The sequence below is a fragment of the Ranitomeya imitator genome, chromosome 5 (genome assembly GCF_032444005.1).
Source record: "Ranitomeya imitator isolate aRanImi1 chromosome 5, aRanImi1.pri, whole genome shotgun sequence".
Lineage (NCBI taxonomy): Eukaryota > Metazoa > Chordata > Amphibia > Anura > Dendrobatidae > Ranitomeya > Ranitomeya imitator.
The window spans coordinates 252,693,327-252,715,569 of NC_091286.1; the positions used below are offsets into that span (position 1 = coordinate 252,693,327).

The 22,243-nt window shown below is 46.0% G+C and overlaps 1 protein-coding gene across 1 annotated transcript in view; it reads left to right on the top strand.

Annotated features, from left to right (window-relative positions):
* THEMIS (thymocyte selection associated) overlaps window positions 1-22,243 on the top strand; it is a 107,571-nt gene that overhangs the window by 26,152 nt on the left and 59,176 nt on the right. The gene's annotated exons all lie outside the window — the stretch shown is intronic.

Consider the following 22,243-nt stretch of genomic DNA (forward strand, 5'->3'; position numbering starts at 1 on the left):
ATGCTCATTCTGTCCAACGTCCAGTAACCATAAATCTAATATTATGTGTTGCAAATGTGCAAAATACTTGTGCAAGCGTCATGTAAATTATACATGTGATCAATGCAAGTAATACATTGATCGCATTTATCATTTGTTTTTGACAAAAAAACTTTTTTTTTTTGAAAAGTTTGTATATAGTTTAGAATAAAGAAAAGTTTTTATGTGCAATATGAAGCAAATATTGCAAAAAATGTTAATTTATTTGATTAAAAAAATAAAAGTTTTTGATTTAATTTTTCATCTGATTATTGAAAACCATGTTCACATACAGTAAAACAATGCAACAGGTAATCAAATAACACTTGAATTAGGTACAAATCACAACTTTGTTAGGTCCGGTCAAAAATGACCGGGAACAGTATAAGTGTATAAAAAACAACGTTTTTTGCCATTTTATAGAGAAAAAAGCTTTTTTTTTTTTTTTGCCTTTGAAAAAAGTATATCTACATAATGTTTGATATTATTACTTATAGTTAACATTTAGATCAAGATTTTTTTGTTATCTGCAAAAATAATCAATTTTTACAAAAATTGAAAAAATACCATGTTCCCTTTTGGATATAAAAAAAATATAAAACAAGCTTTGTATTTTTTTTTCTGGTATTTGAACAACCATCTTCACAAGCAATATAATAGTGCAAAAACTGTTTAAAAAAACCACTTAGATTAGCTAAAAATGATTATTTTATAAGGACGGTCAAAAATGACCGGGAACAGTACAAGTGTATGTGAAATCTAAACAGAACAGCAGGGTTAACAATAAATGGCTTCACCCAACCACTAACCATGGGTGGAGAAAAAGTTTTGGTGTTATCATTCATATCATCTGAAAAAATGGCAAGAAAACAAAAATTCTGTTGGGGTATGTAAACTTTTTAGCACAATTGAATCTATCTAAAATCTATCTATCTATGAAACTATTGCGGAGAGCTGCTATAATTCAAATACTGAACAGGAGGAACTATAACATATTTTAGTCTCAATATTTGTTAGTTTTGCTTAAAAAAAAACATTAAACACATTTTAGACTTTAAAGGGAATGTGCCATCAGAAAAATAGCTGCTGTTTAAATCATAAGTTTTTAAAACATTTTTGTTATTTTTTTTATATTATTACTAGAGTTGAGCGACCTTGACCTTTTTAGAGTCGAGCCGGGTTTTGCGAAACCCGACTATGTCCAAAGTCGGGTCGAGTGAAATCGGCCGATTATGACGTAAAGTCGGGATCGACCGAAACACGAAACCCAATGCAAGTCAATGGGGCAGCATAGTCGGCAGTGAGTGGGGGCCAGGAAAACACCTAGAGTGGCCATTTTAATGTCAAAACCATCCATTCTTCTTAATGAAGCTTGTCAAGCGTAATTTACCTTATAATAATTGGAAGGCATTTGAAATTGGGGGTCATTTGGCTAAAGTTGTGGGGGGTAGGGCTGGTTCAAGTAATTAGTGGGCCCAGGAAATCTGGACCACGTCACGGCAGTGGAGCAGGGAGAGGTAAGTATTTCAACTTTGCAAGTGCTGTGAACCTGAGCAAGCAGGGGGGGCCCACTCGTTGGCATTGGCACTGGCACAGGGCCCCTCAAAGTACAGCGGTGTGTTTGCACGGCGGGGGCGCCTCCCACCGGCAGCAACACTTTTGCGTACTATGAGAGGCCCTGTGCCAGTGACGTCGCCAACTAGTATTCCTCCCCCCACCTGATGAAGGAACCTGCACTTTCATCTGCACCTTCCTCTTTGTCCCCGTGTAAGGTGGTATGGTATGCGGGAAGAGCAACCTGACTTTCAGCAGGGTCACAATGTTGTTGTGTAGCGTGCACGGGGAATGTTGCGTTATGGGTCAATGTACCAGCAGACTCATCTATCACTGGCTGGGCAATGGGCACGATGAAGTGGAAACACAGATATAGGCCCAAAGAAGAAAGTGGGCTAAATGCAGTTCAAAATTGGTAACACAGGAATAACCAGGGGGCATTGCAGTGGAGGACAACTGGAATGAGAGGCTGACACAGAGAGTAGGGCCAAATCAGTAAGTAGTCGAAATGCAGTTCAAAATTGGCAACCGTAGTAAACAGGCGGCACAGCTTTGTTCAGTGGAGGAGAACAGCAAGGAGTGGCAGACACCGATAGTAGGCCCCAAACCAACTAGTACGCCAAATGCAGTTGTTCCATTTAACCACAATTTAATGAGAGCCTGAAGATAGAAGCTCAGGAAAGGCAACCTGGGGAACACCTTGGAGTGTAACACACCATCTCTCTCCACCCCATACCCATTTTGTATGGCCTAATGCAGTGTACTTTTCTACAACTACTAAACGAGAGTCGGAAGACCGAAGCAATGGCAAGGAAACCTGGGGAACACCTTAGAGTGTAACACACCCTCTCTCTACACCCCATACCCAATTTGAAGGTCTAATGCAGTGTAGTTTCCAAGAACTACTAAACGAGAGCCGGAAGATCGAAGCTCAGGAAAGGCAACCTGGGGAACACCTTGGAGTGTAACACACCCTCTCGCTACACCCCATACCCAATTTGAAGGCCTAATGCAGCGTAGTTTCCAACAACTACTAAACGAGAGCATGAAGATCGAAGCTCAGGAAAGGCAACCTGGGGAACACCTTGGAGTGTAACACACCCTCTCTCTACACCCCATACCCAATTTGTAGGCCTAATGCAGCGTAGTTTCCGACAACTACTAAACGAGAGCCGGAATATCGAAGCTCAGGAAAGGCAACCTGGGGAACACCTTGGAGTGTAACACACCCTCTCTCTACACCCCATACCCAATTTGTAGGCCTAATGCAGCGTAGTTTCCGACAACTACTAAACGAGAGCCGGAATATCGAAGCTCAGGAAAGGCAACCTGGGGAACACCTTGGAGTGTAACACACCCTCTCTCTACACCCCATACCCAATTTGAAGGCCTAATGCAGTGTAGTTTCCAAGAACTACTAAACGAGAGCCGGAAGATCGAAGCTCAGGAAAGGCAACCTGGGGAACACCTTGGAGTGTAACACACCCTCTCGCTACACCCCATACCCAATTTGAAGGCCTAATGCAGCGTAGTTTCCAACAACTACTAAACGAGAGCCGGAAGATCGAAGCTCAGGAAAGGCAACCTGGGGAACACCTTGGAGTGTAACAAACCCTCTCTCTACACCCCATACCCAATTTGTAGGCCTAATGCAGCGTAGTTTCCGACAACTACTAAACGAGAGCATGAAGATCGAAGCTCAGGAAAGGCAACCTGGGGAACACCTTGGAGTGTAACACACCCTCTCTCTACACCCCATACCCAATTTGTAGGCCTAATGCAGCGTAGTTTCCGACAACTACTAAACGAGAGCCGGAATATCGAAGCTCAGGAAAGGCAACCTGGGGAACACCTTGGAGTGTAACACACCCTCTCTCTACGCCCCATACCCAATTTGTAGGCCTAATGCAGCGTAGTTCCCGACAACTACTAAACGAGAGCCGGAATATCGAAGCTCAGGAAAGGCAACCTGGGGAACACCTTGGAGTGTAACACACCCTCTCTCTACACCCCATACCCAATTTGAAGGCCTAATGCAGTGTAGTTTCCAAGAACTACTAAACGAGAGCCGGAAGATCGAAGCTCAGGAAAGGCAACCTGGGGAACACCTTGGAGTGTAACACACCCTCTCGCTACACCCCATACCCAATTTGAAGGCCTAATGCAGCGTAGTTTCCAACAACTACTAAACGAGAGCCGGAAGATCGAAGCTCAGGAAAGGCAACCTGGGGAACACCTTGGAGTGGAACACACCATCTCTCTACACCCCATACCCAATTTGAAGGCCTAATGCAGAGTAGTTTCCAAGAACTACTAAACGAGAGCCGGAAGATCGAAGCTCAGGAAAGGCAACCTGGGGAACACCTTGGAGTGTAACACAACGTCTCTCTACACGACGGAAGGGCTGATTCTTAGGAAGGAAGGCTGTTGGAAATAAGCATTGCGCGTCCGAGGGTGATTATATTCTTATTAGGTATATACTCACCCTCGGACGCGCCCTGCTTCTTTATTTGGAATGAATGTTTATTTGCAATGTGGTGTTGACTTTCTCTATTATTTTGGTAATTAATGATTTTATTATTTTCATTATTTTGCATCTTCTCGGCAATAATATAAAGAAGACGCGACAGGACAACACTCGGTGGATGCCATATGTGTGTTTTCAATTTAAAAAAACTTTCAGTTAACTACTTGCAGGAGAAAGTAATTGTAGCTGGTGGCCATTTTTAGTACTGTACCAGATTTTAGTTGTGTGTTTGTTTTTAATGTTAAAATGTCTGCATTTGATATCTCACCAGTATTTTCTTTTTTATAAGCAAAATACTTATTTTTATATTTTCTGATGTTGGTTCCAGGGGTACACGGCCAGCAGTGCCCTGGTCAGTGTAGTAGTAGTTGAAAGAATGGACCGCAGACAGGCATCGAAGGCCTAAAATAATAACACATGGCTGTAGGCAATTTTAAATTGGTTCCAGGGGTACACGGACAGCAGTGGTGTGGTCAGTGGAGGCCTAGTGGAAGGAGTGACCGCAGACAGGCATCGAAGGCCTAAAATAATAACACATGGCTGTAGGCAATTTTAAATTGGTTCCAGGGGTACACGGGCAGCAGTGACCTGGTCAGTGTAGTAGTAGTTGAAAGAATGGACCGCAGACAGGCATCGAAGGCCTAAAATAAAAAAATTGGGCTGGCTGTAGGCAATTTTAAATTGGTTCCAGGGGTACACGGGCAGCAGTGGTGTGGTCAGTGGAGGCCTAGTGGAAGGAGTGACCGCAGACAGGCATCGAAGGCCTAAAATAATAACACATGGCTGTAGGCAATTTTAAATTGGTTCCAGGGGTACACGGGCAGCAGTGACCTGGTCAGTGTAGTAGTAGTTGAAAAAATGGACCGCAGACAGGCATCGAATGCCTAAAATAATAACACATGGCTGTAGGCAATTTTAAATTGGTTCCAGGGGTACACGGGCAGCAGTGACCTGGTCAGTGTAGTAGTAGTTGAAAGAATGGACCGCAGACAGGCATCGAAGGCCTAAAATAAAAAAATTGGGCTGGCTGTAGGCAATTTTAAATTGGTTCCAGGGGTACACGGACAGCAGTGGTGTGGTCAGTGGAGGCCTAGTGGAAGGAGTGACCGCAGACAGGCATCGAAGGCCTAAAATAATAACACATGGCTGTAGGCAATTTTAAATTGGTTCCAGGGGTACACGGGCAGCAGTGACCTGGTCAGTGTAGTAGTAGTTGAAAGAATGGACCGCAGACAGGCATCGAAGGCCTAAAATAATAACACATGGCTGTAGGCAATTTTAAATTGGTTCCAGGGGTACACGGACAGCAGTGGTGTGGTCAGTGGAGGCCTAGTGGAAGGAGTGACCGCAGACAGGCATCGAAGGCCTAAAATAATAACACATGGCTGTAGGCAATTTTAAATTGGTTCCAGGGGTACACGGACAGCAGTGGTGTGGTCAGTGGAGGCCTAGTGGAAGGAGTGACCGCAGACAGGCATCGAAGGCCTAAAATAATAACACATGGCTGTAGGCAATTTTAAATTGGTTCCAGGGGTACACGGACAGCAGTGGTGTGGTCAGTGGAGGCCTAGTGGAAGGAGTGACCGCAGACAGGCATCGAAGGCCTAAAATAATAACACATGGCTGTAGGCAATTTTAAATTGGTTCCAGGGGTACACGGGCAGCAGTGACCTGGTCAGTGTAGTAGTAGTTGAAAGAATGGACCGCAGACAGGCATCGAAGGCCTAAAATAATAACACATGGCTGTAGGCAATTTTAAATTGGTTCCAGGGGTACACGGGCAGCAGTGACCTGGTCAGTGTAGTAGTAGTTGAAAGAATGGACCGCAGACAGGCATCGAAGGCCTAAAATAAAAAAATTGGGCTGGCTGTAGGCAATTTTAAATTGGTTCCAGGGGTACACGGACAGCAGTGGTGTGGTCAGTGGAGGCCTAGTGGAAGGAGTGACCGCAGACAGGCATCGAAGGCCTAAAATAATAACACATGGCTGTAGGCAATTTTAAATTGGTTCCAGGGGTACACGGGCAGCAGTGACCTGGTCAGTGTAGTAGTAGTTGAAAAAATGGACCGCAGACAGGCATCGAATGCCTAAAATAATAACACATGGCTGTAGGCAATTTTAAATTGGTTCCAGGGGTACACGGACAGCAGTGGTGTGGTCAGTGGAGGCCTAGTGGAAGGAGTGACCGCAGACAGGCATCGAAGGCCTAAAATAATAACACATGGCTGTAGGCAATTTTAAATTGGTTCCAGGGGTACACGGGCAGCAGTGACCTGGTCAGTGTAGTAGTAGTTGAAAGAATGGACCGCAGACAGGCATCGAAGGCCTAAAATAAAAAAATTGGGCTGGCTGTAGGCAATTTTAAATTGGTTCCAGGGGTACACGGACAGCAGTGGTGTGGTCAGTGGAGGCCTAGTGGAAGGAGTGACCGCAGACAGGCATCGAAGGCCTAAAATAATAACACATGGCTGTAGGCAATTTTAAATTGGTTCCAGGGGTACACGGACAGCAGTGACCTGGTCAGTGTAGTAGTAGTTGAAAGAATGGACCGCAGACAGGCATCGAAGGCCTAAAATAAAAAAATTGGGCTGGCTGTAGGCAATTTTAAATTGGTTCCAGGGGTACACGGGCAGCAGTGACCTGGTCAGTGTAGTAGTAGTTGAAAGAATGGACCGCAGACAGGCTTAGAAGGCCTAACATAACAAACTTGGGCTGGCTGTAGGCACTTTTAAATTGGTTCCAGGGGTACACGGGCAGCAGTGGTCTGGTCAGTGGAAGTCTAGTGGAAGGAGTGACCGCAGACAGGCTTCCAAGGCCTAACATAACAAACTTGGGCTGGCTGTAGGCACTTTTAAATTGGTTCCAGGGGTACACGGGCAGCAGTGGTCTGGTCAGTGGAAGTCTAGTGGAAGGAGTGACCGCAGACAGGCTTCCAAGGCCTAACATAACAAACTTGGGCTGGCTGTAGGCACTTTTAAATTGGTTCCAGGGGTACACGGGCAGCAGTGGTCTGGTCAGTGGAAGTCTAGTGGAAGGAGTGACCGCAGACAGGCTTCGAAGGCCTAACATAACAAAATTGGGCTGGCTGTAGGCACTTTTAAATTGGTTCCAGGGGTACACGGGCAGCAGTGGTCTGGTCAGTGGAAGTCTAGTGGAAGGAGTGACCGCAGACAGGCTTCCAAGGCCTAACATAACAAACTTGGGCTGGCTGTAGGCACTTTTAAATTGGTTCCAGGGGTACACGGGCAGCAGTGGTCTGGTCAGTGGAAGTCTAGTGGAAGGAGTGACCGCAGACAGGCTTCGAAGGCCTAACATAACAAAATTGGGCTGGCTGTAGGCACTTTAAATTGGTTCCAGGGGTACATGGGCAGCAGTGTATGGTCAGTGGAAGTCTAGTGGAAGGAGTGACGGCAGACAGTCTTCGAAGGCCTAACATAACAAAATTGGGCTGACTGTAGGCACTTTTAAATTGGTTCCAGGGTAACACGGCCAGCAGTGGCCTGGTCAGTGTAGTAGTTGTAGAAAGAAGGGACCGCAGACAGGCTTCGAAGGCCTAACATAACAAAAATGTCAAAACAATGGTATTGTCAGTGCCAGGCATTGAAGGATGTCAGCGGCTAGACTACACATTGGTGAAGCTGTGAGAGATAATTTTGCTAGTGGTAGAGCACTGTTTGAGCTGGGGGGGGGAACTGTCTTGTGGCCGGCGGTACAGGCACAGGGCCCCTCATATTACAACGGTGTGTCTGACGTTGGGTGCGCACCACCACCGCCAGAGACACTTTATTGTACTATGAGGGACCCAGTGGCAGTGCCGTCGACCAAAAGCGGCCACACCCACCTCTTCAGACAAACAGCACTCTCAAGGGTCCAAGCGCAAAGTGGCGATAGCACGGCCCCGTGTGGGGAGTTTGGCCATTTCGTGAGGTGGAAACATGTCGTATGCTGGACAATCAGGTGAAGAAAATTACGAGATTGGAAAAGTCATTCAGAATAGTCCACAGGCAAGACCTTTTCATAGGAAAGCTAGGTGTCAGCCGGGCAGGGTGGGGCAAAAGATTTTGAAATCCAGTTGTGGTTCATTTTAATGAAGGTTAGATCATCTACATTTTGGGTAGCCAGACGAGTCCTTTTTTCTGTTAGTATTGAACCTGCAGCACTGAATACTCTTTCTGATAGGACACTAGCTGCCGGGCAAGCAAGCTCCTGCAATGCATATTCTGCCAATTCTGGCCAGGTGTCTAATTTGGATGCCCAGTAATCAAATGGGAATGACGGTTGAGGGAGAACGTCGATAAGGGATGAAAAATAGTTTGTAACCATACTGGACAAATGTTGTCTCCTGTCACTTTGAATTGATGCTGCAGTACCTGTCCTGTCTGCGGTCATAGAAAAATCACTCCACAACCTGGTCAGAAAACCCCTCTGTCCAACGCCACTTCTGATTTCTGCCCCTCTAACACCTCTGGTCTGCTGGCCCCTGGAGCTCGTGTGAGAACGATCACGGGCGCTGTGTGCAGGGAATGCCAGAAGCAAACGGTCAACAAGAGTTGATTGTTTTGTTGCTAATATTAGTTCCAAGTTCTCATGTGGCATTATATTTTGCAATTTGCCTTTATAGCGAGGATCAAGGAGGCAGGCCAACCAGTAATCGTCATCGTTCATCATTTTTGTAATGCGTGTGTCCCTTTTGAGGATACGCAAGGCATAATCCGCCATGTGGGCCAAAGTTCCCGTTGTCAAATCTGCGGTTGTGCTTGGTTGAGGGGCAGTTGCAGGCAAATCTACGTCACTTGTGTCCCTCAAAAAACCAGAACCCGGCCTTGCCACGCCACCAATTTCCCGTGCCCCCGGGAAAGCTTCCTCATTAAAAATATACTCATCCCCATCATCCTCCTCATCCTCCACCTCCTCTTCGCCCGGTACCTCGTCATGTACACTGCCCTGACCAGACAATCGCTGACTGTCATCAAGGCTTTCCTCTTCCTCTGGTGCAGACGCCTGATCCTTTATGTGCGTCAAACTTTGCATCAGCAGACGCATTAGGGGGATGCTCATGCTTATTATGGCGTTGTCTGCACTAACCAGCCGTGTGCATTCCTCAAAACACTGAAGGACTTGACACATGTCTTGAATCTTCGACCACTGCACACCTGACAACTCCATGTCTGCCATCCTACTGCCTGCCCGTGTATGTGTATCCTCCCACAAAAACATAACAGCCCGCCTCTGTTCGCACAGTCTCTGAAGCATGTGCAGTGTTGAGTTCCACCTTGTTGCAACGTCTATGATTAGGCGATGCTGGGGAAGGTTCAAAGAACGCTGATAGGTCTGCATACGGCTGGAGTGTACAGGCGAACGGCGGATATGTGCGCAAAGTCCACGCACTTTGAGGAGCAGGTCGGATAACCCCGGATAACTTTTCAGGAAGCACTGCACCACCAGGTTTAAGGTGTGAGCCAGGCAAGGAATGTGTTTCAGTTGGGAAAGGGAGATGGCAGCCATGAAATTCCTTCCGTTATCACTCACTACCTTGCCTGCCTCAAGATCTACAGTGCCCAGCCACGACTGCGTTTCTTGCTGCAAGAACTCGGACAGAACTTCCGCGGTGTGTCTATTGTCGCCCAAACACTTCATAGCCAATACAGCCTGCTGACGTATGCCAGTAGCTGCCCCATAATGGGAGACCTGGTGTGCAACAGTGGCAGGTGCGGATGGAGTGTTTGTGCGACTGCGGTCTGTGGACGAGCTCTTGCTTCTGCAGGAGGACGAGGAGGAGGAGGAGGAGGGGGTGCGAACGGCTACAGACAACTGTTTACTAGACCGTGGGCTAGGCAGAACTGTCCCAAACTTGCTGTCCCCTGTGGACCCTGAATCCACCACATTTACCCAGTGTGCCGTGATGGACACGTAACGTCCCTGGCCATGCCTACTGGTCCATGCATCTGTTGTCAGGTGCACCTTTGTGCTCACAGATTGCCTGAGTGCATGGACGATGCGCTCTTTAACATGCTGGTGGAGGGCTGGGATGGCTTTTCTGGAAAAAAAGTGTCGACTGGGTAGCTCGTAGCGTGGTACAGCGTAGTCCATCAGGTCTTTGAAAGCTTCGCTTTCAACTAACCGGTAGGGCATCATCTCTAACGAGATTAGTCTAGCTATGTGGGCGTTCAAACCCTGTGTACGCGGATGCGAGGCTAAGTATTTCCTTTTTCTAACCATAGTCTCATGTAGGGTGAGCTGGACTGGAGAGCTGGAGATCGTGGAACTAGCGGGGGTGCCGGTGGACATGGCAGACTGAGAGACGGTGGGAGATGGTATTGTTGCCGCCGGTGCCCTAGATGCAGTGTTTCCTACTACGAAACTGGTGATTCCCTGACCCTGACTGCTTTGGCCTGGCAAAGATACCTGCACAGATACAGCAGGTGGTGCGCTAAATGGTGGTCCTACACTGCCGGAAGGGATGTTGCGTTGATGACTAGCTTCATTGGCCGAGGGTGCAACAACCTTAAGGGACGTTTGGTAGTTAGTCCAAGCTTTCAAATGCATGGTGGTTAAATGTCTATGCATGCAACTAGTATTGAGACTTTTCAGATTCTGACCTCTGCTTAAGGAAGTAGAACATTTTTGACAGATGACTTTGCGCTGATCAATTGGATGTTGTTTAAAAAAATGCCAGACTGCACTCTTTCTAGCATCGGATACCTTTTCAGGCATTGCAGACTGAGCTTTAACCGGATGGCCACGCTGTCCTCCACCAGGTTTTGGCTTTGCCACGCGTTTTGGGCAAGATACGGGCCCGGCAGATGGAACCTGTGGCGATGTTGATGCCTGCTGCGGCCCCTCCTCCTCCTCTGCTTCAGAACTGCTGCCGCCTGCACCCTGTTCCCCCAATGGCTGCCAATCGGGGTCAAGAACTGGGTCATCTAATAACTCTTCTTGTACCTCCTGCGCAACTTCGTCTGTGTCACCGTGTCGTTCGGTGGTATAGCGTTCGTGATGGGGCAACATAGTCTCATCAGGGTCTGATTCTTGATCAGCACCCTGCGAGGGCAATGTTGTGGTCTGAGTCAAAGGACCAGCATAGTAGTCTGGCTGTGGCTGTGCGTCAGTGCACTCCATGTCAGATTCAATTTGTAATGGGCATGGACTGTTAACTGCTTCACTTTCTAAGCCAGGGACGGTATGTGTAAAGAGCTCCATGGAGTAACCCGTTGTGTCGCCTGCTGCATTCTTCTCTGTTGTTGTTTTTGCTGAAGAGGACAAGGAAGTGACTTGTCCCTGACCGTGAACATCCACTAACGACGCGCTGCTTTTACTTTTACCAGTTTCACGAGATGAGGCAAAAGAGCTAGAGGCTGAGTCAGCAAGATAAGCCAAAACTTGCTCTTGCTGCTCCGGCTTTAAAAGCGGTTTTCCTAATCCCAGAAAAGGGAGCGTTCGAGGCCTTGTGTAGCCGGACGACGAACCTGGCTCCACAGCTCCAGACTTAGGTGCAATATTTTTTCCCCCACGACCACCTGATGCTCCACCACTACCACTACCCTCATTACCAGCTGACAATGAACGCCCCCGGCCACGACCTCTTCCACTAGACTTCCTCATTGTTTTAAAAACGTAACCAAACTAACGTTATTTGTTGCAGTCACACAACTTACACGGTGAGCTATAACTTCAGTATGATTTAGCTACCCCTTTACAGGTTGGTGAGACCACAGCGAAAATCAGGCCCAATGTTACACACTCTTTTTTTGGTGGCTGCAAATTAGAGAGATGCCCCACACGCAGGACTGTCACTGAAGCACAAATGTTAATATTAATGTCACACTATTATTTTTTTTTTATTTTTATTTTTTTCAGGAACACTTTAGAAACCCCCCAAAAAAAAAAAAATAGATTTTTGCAGGGAGAATTTAGAAAACAAATGTAACAAACTATATGCTTTCTATGGGCCACTGAGTGAGAGATGACGCACACAGGAATCAGGAGTGGCACACAAGCCCAGAGGCCAATATTTTTCTACCAATGATTGATGGAGTTATTTTCTCTGGTAGATTTTGGAACCCAAATCAAGGAAAAAAAATGTAGGCTTTCTATGGACCACAATTGGAGAGAGAGAGAGAGAGAGATGGCACACCCAGGAGTCAAGACTGGCACACAAGCAGAAAGGCCAATATTAATCTCCCACTGTTTTTTTTTTTTTTTTTTTTTTTTTTTTTCAGGGAGACTTTAGAAAAAAAAATAATAAAAAAAATATGATTTTATCAGGAAGAATTTAGAAACCAAATAAAATAAAATGATTTTTTCAGGGAGAATTTATAAAACAAATAAAAACAAAAATAGGCGTTCTATGGCCCACTGACTGAGAGATGACGCACACAGGAGTCAGGAGTGGCACACAAACCCAGAGGCCAATATTTTTCTACCAATGATTGATGTAGTTATTTTCTCTGGTAGATTTTAGAACCCAAATCAAGGAAAAAAAATATAGGCTTTCTATGGACCACAATTGGAGAGAGAGAGAGAGAGAGAGAGAGAGAGAGAGAGAGAGAGAGAGATGGCACACCCAGGAGTCAAGACTGGCACACAAGCAGAAAGGCCAATATTAATCTCCCACTGTTTTTTTTGGTTGTTTTTTTTTTTTTTTTTCAGGGAGACTTTAGAAAAAAAAATAATAAAAAAAATATGATTTTATCAGGAAGAATTTAGAAACCAAATAAAATAAAATGATTTTTTCAGGGAGAATTTATAAAACAAATAAAACCAAAAATAGGCGTTCTATGGCCCACTGACTGAGAGATGACGCACCCAGGAGTCAAGACTGGCACACAAGCAGAAAGGCCAATATTAATCTCCCACTGTTTTTTTTTTTTTTTTTCAGGGAGACTTTAGAAAAAAAAATAATAAAAAAAATATGATTTTATCAGGAAGAATTTAGAAACCAAATAAAATAAAATGATTTTTTCAGGGAGAATTTAGAAAACAAATAAAACCAAAAATAGGCGTTCTATGGCCCACTGACTGAGAGATGACGCACACAGGAGTCAGGAGTGGCACACAAACCCAGAGGCCAATATTTTTCTACCAATGATTGATGTAGTTATTTTCTCTGGTAGATTTTAGAACCCAAATCAAGGAAAAAAAATATAGGCTTTCTATGGACCACAATTGGAGAGAGAGAGAGAGAGAGAGAGAGAGAGAGAGAGATGGCACACCCAGGAGTCAAGACTGGCACACAAGCAGAAAGGCCAATATTAATCTCCCACTGTTTTTTTGGTTGTTTTTTTTTTTTTTTTTTCAGGGAGACTTTAGAAATAAAAATAATAAAAAAAATATGATTTTATCAGGAAGAATTTAGAAACCAAATAAAATAAAATGATTTTTTCAGGGAGAATTTAGAAAACAAATAAAACCAAAAATAGGCGTTCTATGGCCCACTGACTGAGAGAGAGAGAGAGATGGAACGCTTAGTACTGGCACACAAGCCCAAAGGGCAATATTAATCTCCCTTTTTTTTTCCAGGGAGAATTTCTAAAACCCAAAAAAAAAATAAAATAGGCTTTCTATGGCCCACTATTTGTGAGAGAGATGGGACGCTCAGGACTGGCACAGATGGCACGCTCAGGACTGGCACAGAAGCCCAGAGGCCAATATTAATCTCCCTTTTTTTCTGGGAGAATTTATAAAACCAAAAAAATATTTAAATAGGCTTTCTATGGCCCACTATTTGTGAGAGAGATGGCACGCTCAGGACTGGCACAGATGGCACGCTCACAACTGGCACACAAGCCCAGAGGCCAATATTAATCTCCCTTTTTTCAGGGAAAATTTATAAAAAATAAAAAAAATTAAATAGGCTTTCTATGGCCCACTATTTGTGAGAGAGATGGCACGCTCAGGGCTGGCACAGATGGCACGCTCAGGACTGGCACACAAGCCCAGAGGCCAATATTAATCTCCCTTTTTTTCAGGGAGAATTTATAAAACCCCCAAAAAAAATAAAATAGGCTTTCTATGGCCCACTATTTGTGAGAGAGATGGGACGCTCAGGACTGGCACAGATGGCACGCTCAGGACTGGCACAGAAGCCCAGAGGCCAATATTAATCTCCCTTTTTTTCTGGGAGAATTTATAAAACCAAAAAAATATTTAAATAGGCTTTCTATGGCCCACTATTTGTGAGAGAGATGGCACGCTCAGGACTGGCACAGATGGCACGCTCACAACTGGCACACAAGCCCAGAGGCCAATATTAATCTCCCTTTTTTCAGGGAGAATTTCTAAAACCCAAAAAAAAAATAAAATAGGCTTTCTATGGCCCACTATTTGTGAGAGAGATGGGACGCTCAGGACTGGCACAGATGGCACGCTCAGGACTGGCACACAAGCCCAGAGGCCAATATTAATCTCCCTTTTTTTCTGGGAGAATTTATAAAACCAAAAAAATATTTAAATAGGCTTTCTATGGCCCACTATTTGTGAGAGAGATGGCACGCTCAGGACTGGCACAGATGGCACGCTCACAACTGGCACACAAGCCCAGAGGCCAATATTAATCTCCCTTTTTTCAGGGAGAATTTCTAAAACCCAAAAAAAAAATAAAATAGGCTTTCTATGGCCCACTATTTGTGAGAGAGATGGGACGCTCAGGACTGGCACAGATGGCACGCTCAGGACTGGCACAGAAGCCCAGAGGCCAATATTAATCTCCCTTTTTTTCTGGGAGAATTTATAAAACCAAAAAAATATTTAAATAGGCTTTCTATGGCCCACTATTTGTGAGAGAGATGGCACGCTCAGGACTGGCACAGATGGCACGCTCACAACTGGCACACAAGCCCAGAGGCCAATATTAATCTCCCTTTTTTTCTGGGAGAATTTATAAAACCAAAAAAATATTTAAATAGGCTTTCTATGGCCCACTATTTGTGAGAGAGATGGCACGCTCAGGACTGGCACAGATGGCACGCTCACAACTGGCACACAAGCCCAGAGGCCAATATTAATCTCCCTTTTTTCAGGGAAAATTTATAAAACAAAAAAAAAAATTAAATAGGCTTTCTATGGCCCACTATTTGTGAGAGAGATGGCACGCTCAGGGCTGGCACAGATGGCACGCTCAGGACTGGCACACAAGCCCAGAGGCCAATATTAATCTCCCTTTTTTTCAGGGAGAATTTATAAAACCAAAAAAAAAAATAAATAGGCTTTCTATGGCCCACTATTTGTGAGAGAGATGGCACGCCTAGGGCTGGCACAGATGGCACGCTCAGGACTGGCACACAAGCCCAGAGGCCAATATTAATCTCCCTTTTTTTCAGGGAGAATTTATAAAACCCCAAAAAAAATAAAATAGGCTTTCTATGGCCCACTATTTGTGAGAGAGATGGCACACTCAGGACTGGCACACAAGCCCAAAGGCCAATATTAATCTCCCACTGTATTTTTATCAGGGAGAATTTATACACCCCACAAAAAAAAATACAGAAAAATGAAAAGGCTTTCTATGGCCCACTATGTGAGAGAGATGGCACACACAGGGATGGCACTCTAGCAGAAATGCCAAATTGCCAATCTTAATCTCCCACCAAAAAAAAAAAAAAAAAAAAAAACAGGGAATGTCCTACAATTACTATCTCCCTGCCTGCAGTAATCTCAGCCAGGTATGGCAGGCAGCTACTATCTCCCTGCCTGCAGTAATCTCAGCCAGGTATGGCAGGCAGCAATAAGGAGTGGACTGATGCACAAATGAAATAAAAAGTGTGGACAAACAAAAAAGATAGCTGTGCAGAAAGGAAGGAACAAGAGGATTTGTGCTTTGAAAAAAGCAGTTGGTTTGCACAGCGGCGTACACACAGCAATGCAGCTATCAGGGAGCCTTCTAGGGCAGCCCAATGAGCTACAGCGCTGAGGGGAAAAAAAAAAAAAAAAAAACTTCCACTGTCCCTGCACACCGAGGGTGGTGTTGGACAGTGCAAATCGCTGCAGCACAAGCGGTTTTGTGGTTAATGGACCCTGCCTAACGCTATCCCTGCTTCTGACAAAGCGGCAGCAACCTCTCCCTAAGCTCAGATCAGCAGCAGTAAGATGGCGGTCGGCGGGAACGCCTCTTTATAGCCCCTGTGACGTCGCAGACAGCAAGCCAATCACTGCAATGCCCTTCTCTAAGATGGTGGGGACCAGGACCTATGTCATCACGCTGCCCACACTCTGCGTTTACCTTCATTGGCTGAGAAATGGCGCTTTTCGCGTCATTGAAACGCGACTTTGGCGCGAAAGTCGCGTACCGCATGGCCGACCCCGCACAGGGGTCGGATCGGGTTTCATGAAACCCCGACTTAGCCAAAAGTCGGCGACTTTTGAAAATGTTCGACCCGTTTCGCTCAACCCTAATTATTACTGTATTAAAGGGAATCTGTCATCCCCAAAACCAACGGTGAGCTAACGCTGCTTTCACACATCAGGTTTTTTGCCGGATGCCGATTCCGGCGTCGCGCCGCAGCACTGGATCCTTTTTTTTTTAAGAAACCGGATGGCAACCGGATCCGTCTCATCCGGTTGCCATCCGGTTTGTCCTGTTTTCTTTCCGTTTTTTTATGGATCCAGCTTTTAAAAACGCCCCTGAAAGGCTAAAAAGGTGATTGGCCGGCTGAAAACTATATATACAGTGTTCCTAACATCTGTGACGGGTTGGAGAGGAGCAAGATACAGAGCAAGATGGACGCATTATTGCAAAGATTCTGCAGAACAATGTGGATTTCATCGTAGAGGCGAAACGATTAAAAGCAATTGTTATTGAGAAGGAGCGAGAGAGACAGCATGTCATGCGTCTGCGACGACGCCGTTTGTGGATCCACCCGATCACGGCACAGAGACTGACCCGGGGAGTCATTTTCACTTTGTATATGGAGCTTCGAGGTGACCCTGAAAAGTTTTTCAGCTATGTGCCGATGAAAGTGGAGAACTTTGATGTATTGGTGGAGCGGGTTGAACATCTGATAAGAAGGAGTGATACCTATTGCCGATTCTCCATTACCCCGGCTGAGCGTCTGATGGTCACTCTTCGGTAAGCATTGTTTTTGGATCAACTCTTGTAGGGCACTTTCGTTGATATTTTAAATTCGCAGTAATTTCAGCCTTGCTTTTGTCCACAGATTCCTAGCAACTGGTGAATCCCTGTCTTCACTACATTTTCAGTTCAGACTGGGCATTTCAACCATATCAGGAATAGTGAGGCACACTTGCCGTGCACTGTGGGACTCTCTGCATGAAGAATACATTCCACATCCCACAGTGCAGACATGGTTGGAAGTAGCTGACAGATCCCTGGAAGTGTGCCAGTTTCCCAATTGCTTGGGTGCGGTGGACGGGAAACACATCCGTATCATGAAACCAGCTGGTTCTGGATCTCAGTATTTCAACTACAAGAAGTACTTTTCCATAGTGCTAATGGCCATTGCTGATGCGGATTACAAATTTGTAGCGGTGGACATTGGGGCGTATGGCCGTTCTAATGATTCACAAGTTTTCAAACTGTCTTCTATGGGGCAGCATTTATATGGACAAACCTTTCAATTTCCCCTCCAAGACTACTGCCTCAAACCTCTGAGCCACCAATGCCATTTGTATGTGTTGGGGATGAAGCTTTTCAGCTTTCCGAGCATCTTTTGAAACCCTACTCCAGCCGTGGTTTAACCAATACTAAAAGAATTTTCAACTACAGACTCACACGTGCAAGGAGAATGGTGGAGTGTGCGTTTGGGATCCTAACCACCAAATGGAGAGTTCTCCTGACATCCATTAACTTGAAGACAGACACTGTGGATGAGGTAGTGAAAGCGTGTGTTGTCCTACACAATTATGTTATAACCAAGGCACTGCTTTCCATTGAGGACCACTCTGCCGAAACCTCCTTGATGGATTATAACAACCAGGCATACAGAAGTTCTGCCACAGTTTCCAGAATACGGGATCACTTTGCAGAATATTTTATTTCACCCCAAGGAAGAATACACTGGCAGGATGAGAGAGTTTAAACACTTTGTATGTACCTAGTAATAACTGTTATCTTTACCCATGTTGTGTACCTGTTGTTTTTACCTTTTGCCCATGTTGTGTACCTGTTTGGTTTTTACCTTTTACCCATGTTGTGTACCTGTTTGGTTTTTACCTTTTACCTATGTTGTGTACCTGTTTGGGTTTACCTTTTAGCCATGTTGTGTACCTGTTTGGTTTTAACTTTTAACCAAGATGTGCATCTGTTTGGGTTGTACCCAAAGTACTTTAGCTCTTACCAATAAACCTTGTTTAACCAAATTGTTATTTGTCTCTAATGAATAAATACAAGAGAGTTTTCAACCAAAAAGTTTTATTAACATTTTTAAACAACCAAACTTTTTTTTAGAAACACCCAAAAAAACATACAGCTAACTAAAGTGTTTCATACATCGGGGTGGAGATACTGTCGGAGGGACTGTCGGATAGGGACACTTCGACAGTGGGAGTGTGGAGAGAGGAATGTGGTGGTGGTGGGGAATGTTCTATAGGTAGGGGTGAAGGAGTGGAGAAAGCTATTGAGCGGGTGGACAAGAAAGTGGGATTGGGGTTAGGAATTTGGTAGGATGGAGGGGTGTAGGTAATGTTTTGGGAGGATTGGGAGGCAGAAGTAGTGATGTGTGGAGAAGATGGTTGGGAAGGGGGTGATAGAGGCTGTTGGAAGTGGGCAGGGAGAGTAGGTGAGGATGAAGTAGATGGGAAGTTGTATGGGTCGGGATCATCATATGGGTGGGAAGGGGCATGGGCGGGAGGCTGGTAGTGTGGCTGGTGGGAAGGGTCACGTGCGGGAGGCTGGTAGTGTGGATGGTGGGAAGGGGCACGGGGTTGGTAGTGTGGCTGGTGGGAAGGGGCACGGGAACGCTGAAAGTGTTGTGGCTGTTGGGACGGGGCACAGGCACGATGATGGTGAGGTGGGTGGGATGGAGCACGGTCAGTTTGGCGGTACGGGTCAGGAGGATGGTACTGGCTGTACTGATGGACAGTGGAGGAAGGGGGCAGTTGGAGGATGGTTGGAAAGACTATCTGCTCTAGAGGCAATGAGCGCTAGAGTAGACTGGCAGGATTCCATTACTTGCATCTGCTGAGAAGTAGATAGCGTCTCCATTTGCTCAAGCACCGACTGAAAAAAAGTGTTGTTTGGTGACTGTCTTGCCTTTAAACGCATCATTACTAGAAGTGTATGCATCTCAAGCATACTTTTATTTATGAAATTGAAACCTACAGCCATTTCTGGAACGATGTGTTCAGGTGCAAGAACTCGGGCGCATAACTATGTACCTGACCCCTCTGCCGAAACCGCCCCAATGCTACAGGTGTACTAGAGGTGGCTGCAGCAGAGGGGTGGGGTACAGGAAATGCTATGTCCTCATCAGCAGCTACTTGCAATGGAACCGGCCAGGATGCTAAAGCGCTCGTGGATGGGAAAGAGGGATCAGTAGAGTGGGAAGGTGCAGAGTGGGAAGGTGCAGAGTGGGAAGGTGCAGAGTGGGAAGGTGCAGAGTGGGAATGTGCAGAGGGTTCCTCACTGTCAAAGTGTCCCTCGGTGGCGGCCTCCTGAGGGATCGCTCCAGAAGGGTTCAACTGTGCTGCAGACTCCCGAGTGCTCACGACGGTACTGTGGAAAAAAAGAGAAAAACAAACAATTAATATACTGTCATTGCATGGCCCTGGCTGAAAGAGCAAAAGAGGTTTAGACATGTAAAACATTAGTGCATGTGGTGGGTAATATTTACCTTCGGGTGACCATCGTTGACTTGAGGAACGACAGGGCCCTTGCATATTTGTACGTGCTCCTGCGTCCTCCAGATCCACTCGGGGCCCGCATCTCTTTGTTGGACTCCTTCTTAAAGCGATTCCTGATCGACCGCCACCTTTTCACAATCCGCTCACCTGTTAAAAAAGGAGAAAGACAACTTGGTTAGAAACAGCATTTTAGAATGCATCACCAAAACTGAACTGAGGATACTTACGTTCTTGAATCTGGGCCTGGAGATCAAGGTCCTCCCACCTCGGTATCAGTTCGCGGCAGATTTGCTCCCAGAGTCGACGGGTCACTGAGAGATCAGCATGGCGGCGGTCACCCATATTCCACAACGGCTCCCTGTCTCTGACAAGATCGATGAGGAGGTCAATATCAAGGCCGACCTCCTCACCGTCAGAATCTGGAACACGCTGTGAAACCTGTTTGAAAAGGGGAAAAAAAATTAACACCAAATTTGAAAAATTGCTAACCTCCCCCCAAAAAATTAAAAAAAAACCTACACGACGACGGCCGCCACGAGATTCATGCCGATGACCCTGGGAGCCACTGGAAGGACCTCTTGCTTGGGCACCAGATTCCGAACTCTAGAAGAAAAGTAAAAAAAATTATGTGCTTGTTGGTAGCCATTCTATGTGTTGTGTGCCATGTGATATCTATAATAAGTTTTGTATGTGTTGTGTGAGTTTTGAAAGTATCAGTTTCTATGTGTTGTGTTGTAAGTATCTCGTGCTATGTTTTGTGTGTAGTGTTAGGGTGTGGTTCCGCAATACATGACAGATACATACCAATTGTGAGCCCTTTCCGTGCGTTTCTACACCCCTTCCCTCTTCTTCGGGGAGCACCTCTTCAACTGGGGAATCAGCTTCCTACAAAGATGAAAGATAAAAAAATACATCAGAGATACACAGACACACACACACACACTCACACACACACACACACTCACACACACACTCACTCACACACACTCACACACACACACACACATACTCACACACACTCACACACACACTCACACACACACTCACACTCACACACACACTCGACAATGATGGAGCAAGAGAACATAATTATGTTCATATTTACCTCTGTGCGTTGACGAGGAGGAGGAGGGCTCCCCGAAGACATGGCTGCTGCTCTACTACGGCTTGGCTCTGCATCAAGATAGCTGGCTCTGTGGTAGGCAGGCTCTCTGGCTCTGTGGCAGGCTCTCAGCTCGGTGGCAGGCTTCAGGTTCTGTGGCAGGCTTCAGGCTCTGTGGCAGGCTTCAGGATCTGTGGAAGGCTTCAGGCTCTGTGGCAGGCTCTCGGCTCTGTGGCAGGCTCTCGGCTCTGTGGCAGGCTTCAGGCTCTGTGGCAGGTTCTCGGCTCTGTGGCAGGCTTCAGGCTCTGTGGCAGGCTCTCAGACTCTGTGGCAGGCTCTCAGGTTCTGTGGCAAGCTTCAGGCTCTGTGGCAGGCTCTCGGCTCTGTGGCAGGCTCTCTGGCTCTGTGGCAGGCTTCAGGCTCTGTGGCAGGCTCTCGGCTCTGTGGCAGGCTCTCGGCTCTGTGGCAGGCTCTTGGCTCTGTGGCAGGCCTCAGGCTCTGTGGCAGACTATCGGCTCTGTGGCATGCTCTCGGCTCTGTGGCAGGCTCTCTGGCTCTGTGGCAGGCTTCAGGCTCTGTGGCAGGCTGTCTGGCAGGCTCTCTGGCAGGTTTCTGTCTCCTTCCGTCTTGGCAGGGTGTGGCAGGGTATTGGCTCTTCTGCATTATAGCTGGAAATGGATGAAGGCCTCATGGCACTGCTTTATATATAGTTAGAAACACGTGTGCACAACCGTATGAGGTGCACGGGTAGGTTCCCAAACCGTAATCAGCAAATAATACAAAACCCGGCACTCAACTTTGTGGTGTGAAGAAACGAAAGATTTATTATCCCAAATCAGAAAACGTTTCGGTCACACAACTGGACCTTCATCAGTAACTGAAATAAGTATGTACATACAGTACAGCATAATTAAAAACCATAATTGGGAAAACATAAATAAAACTGTGAACAAAAATAACCAAAGTATATACAACATATGCAACATCCTATGCATATGACTATGGCGAAAATGATGGTGGGTGGATACTAGTGGTATAAGAGAGTGACCTATGTCGTGGCACAGTGGTAGTACAGTGGTGGAGTTTTACATACCGTTTACTGGGACAATATATAGATTCAAGTGGCTATATGGCCTGCCTGGGAGGTGGAACATAAATTATAGTGAGAGAGTGGACTGCGGTACTATAAACGAGAAGACAAAAGAAGCAGGAGTGTATGGACACCTACCCGGAGGTAGCTACCAATA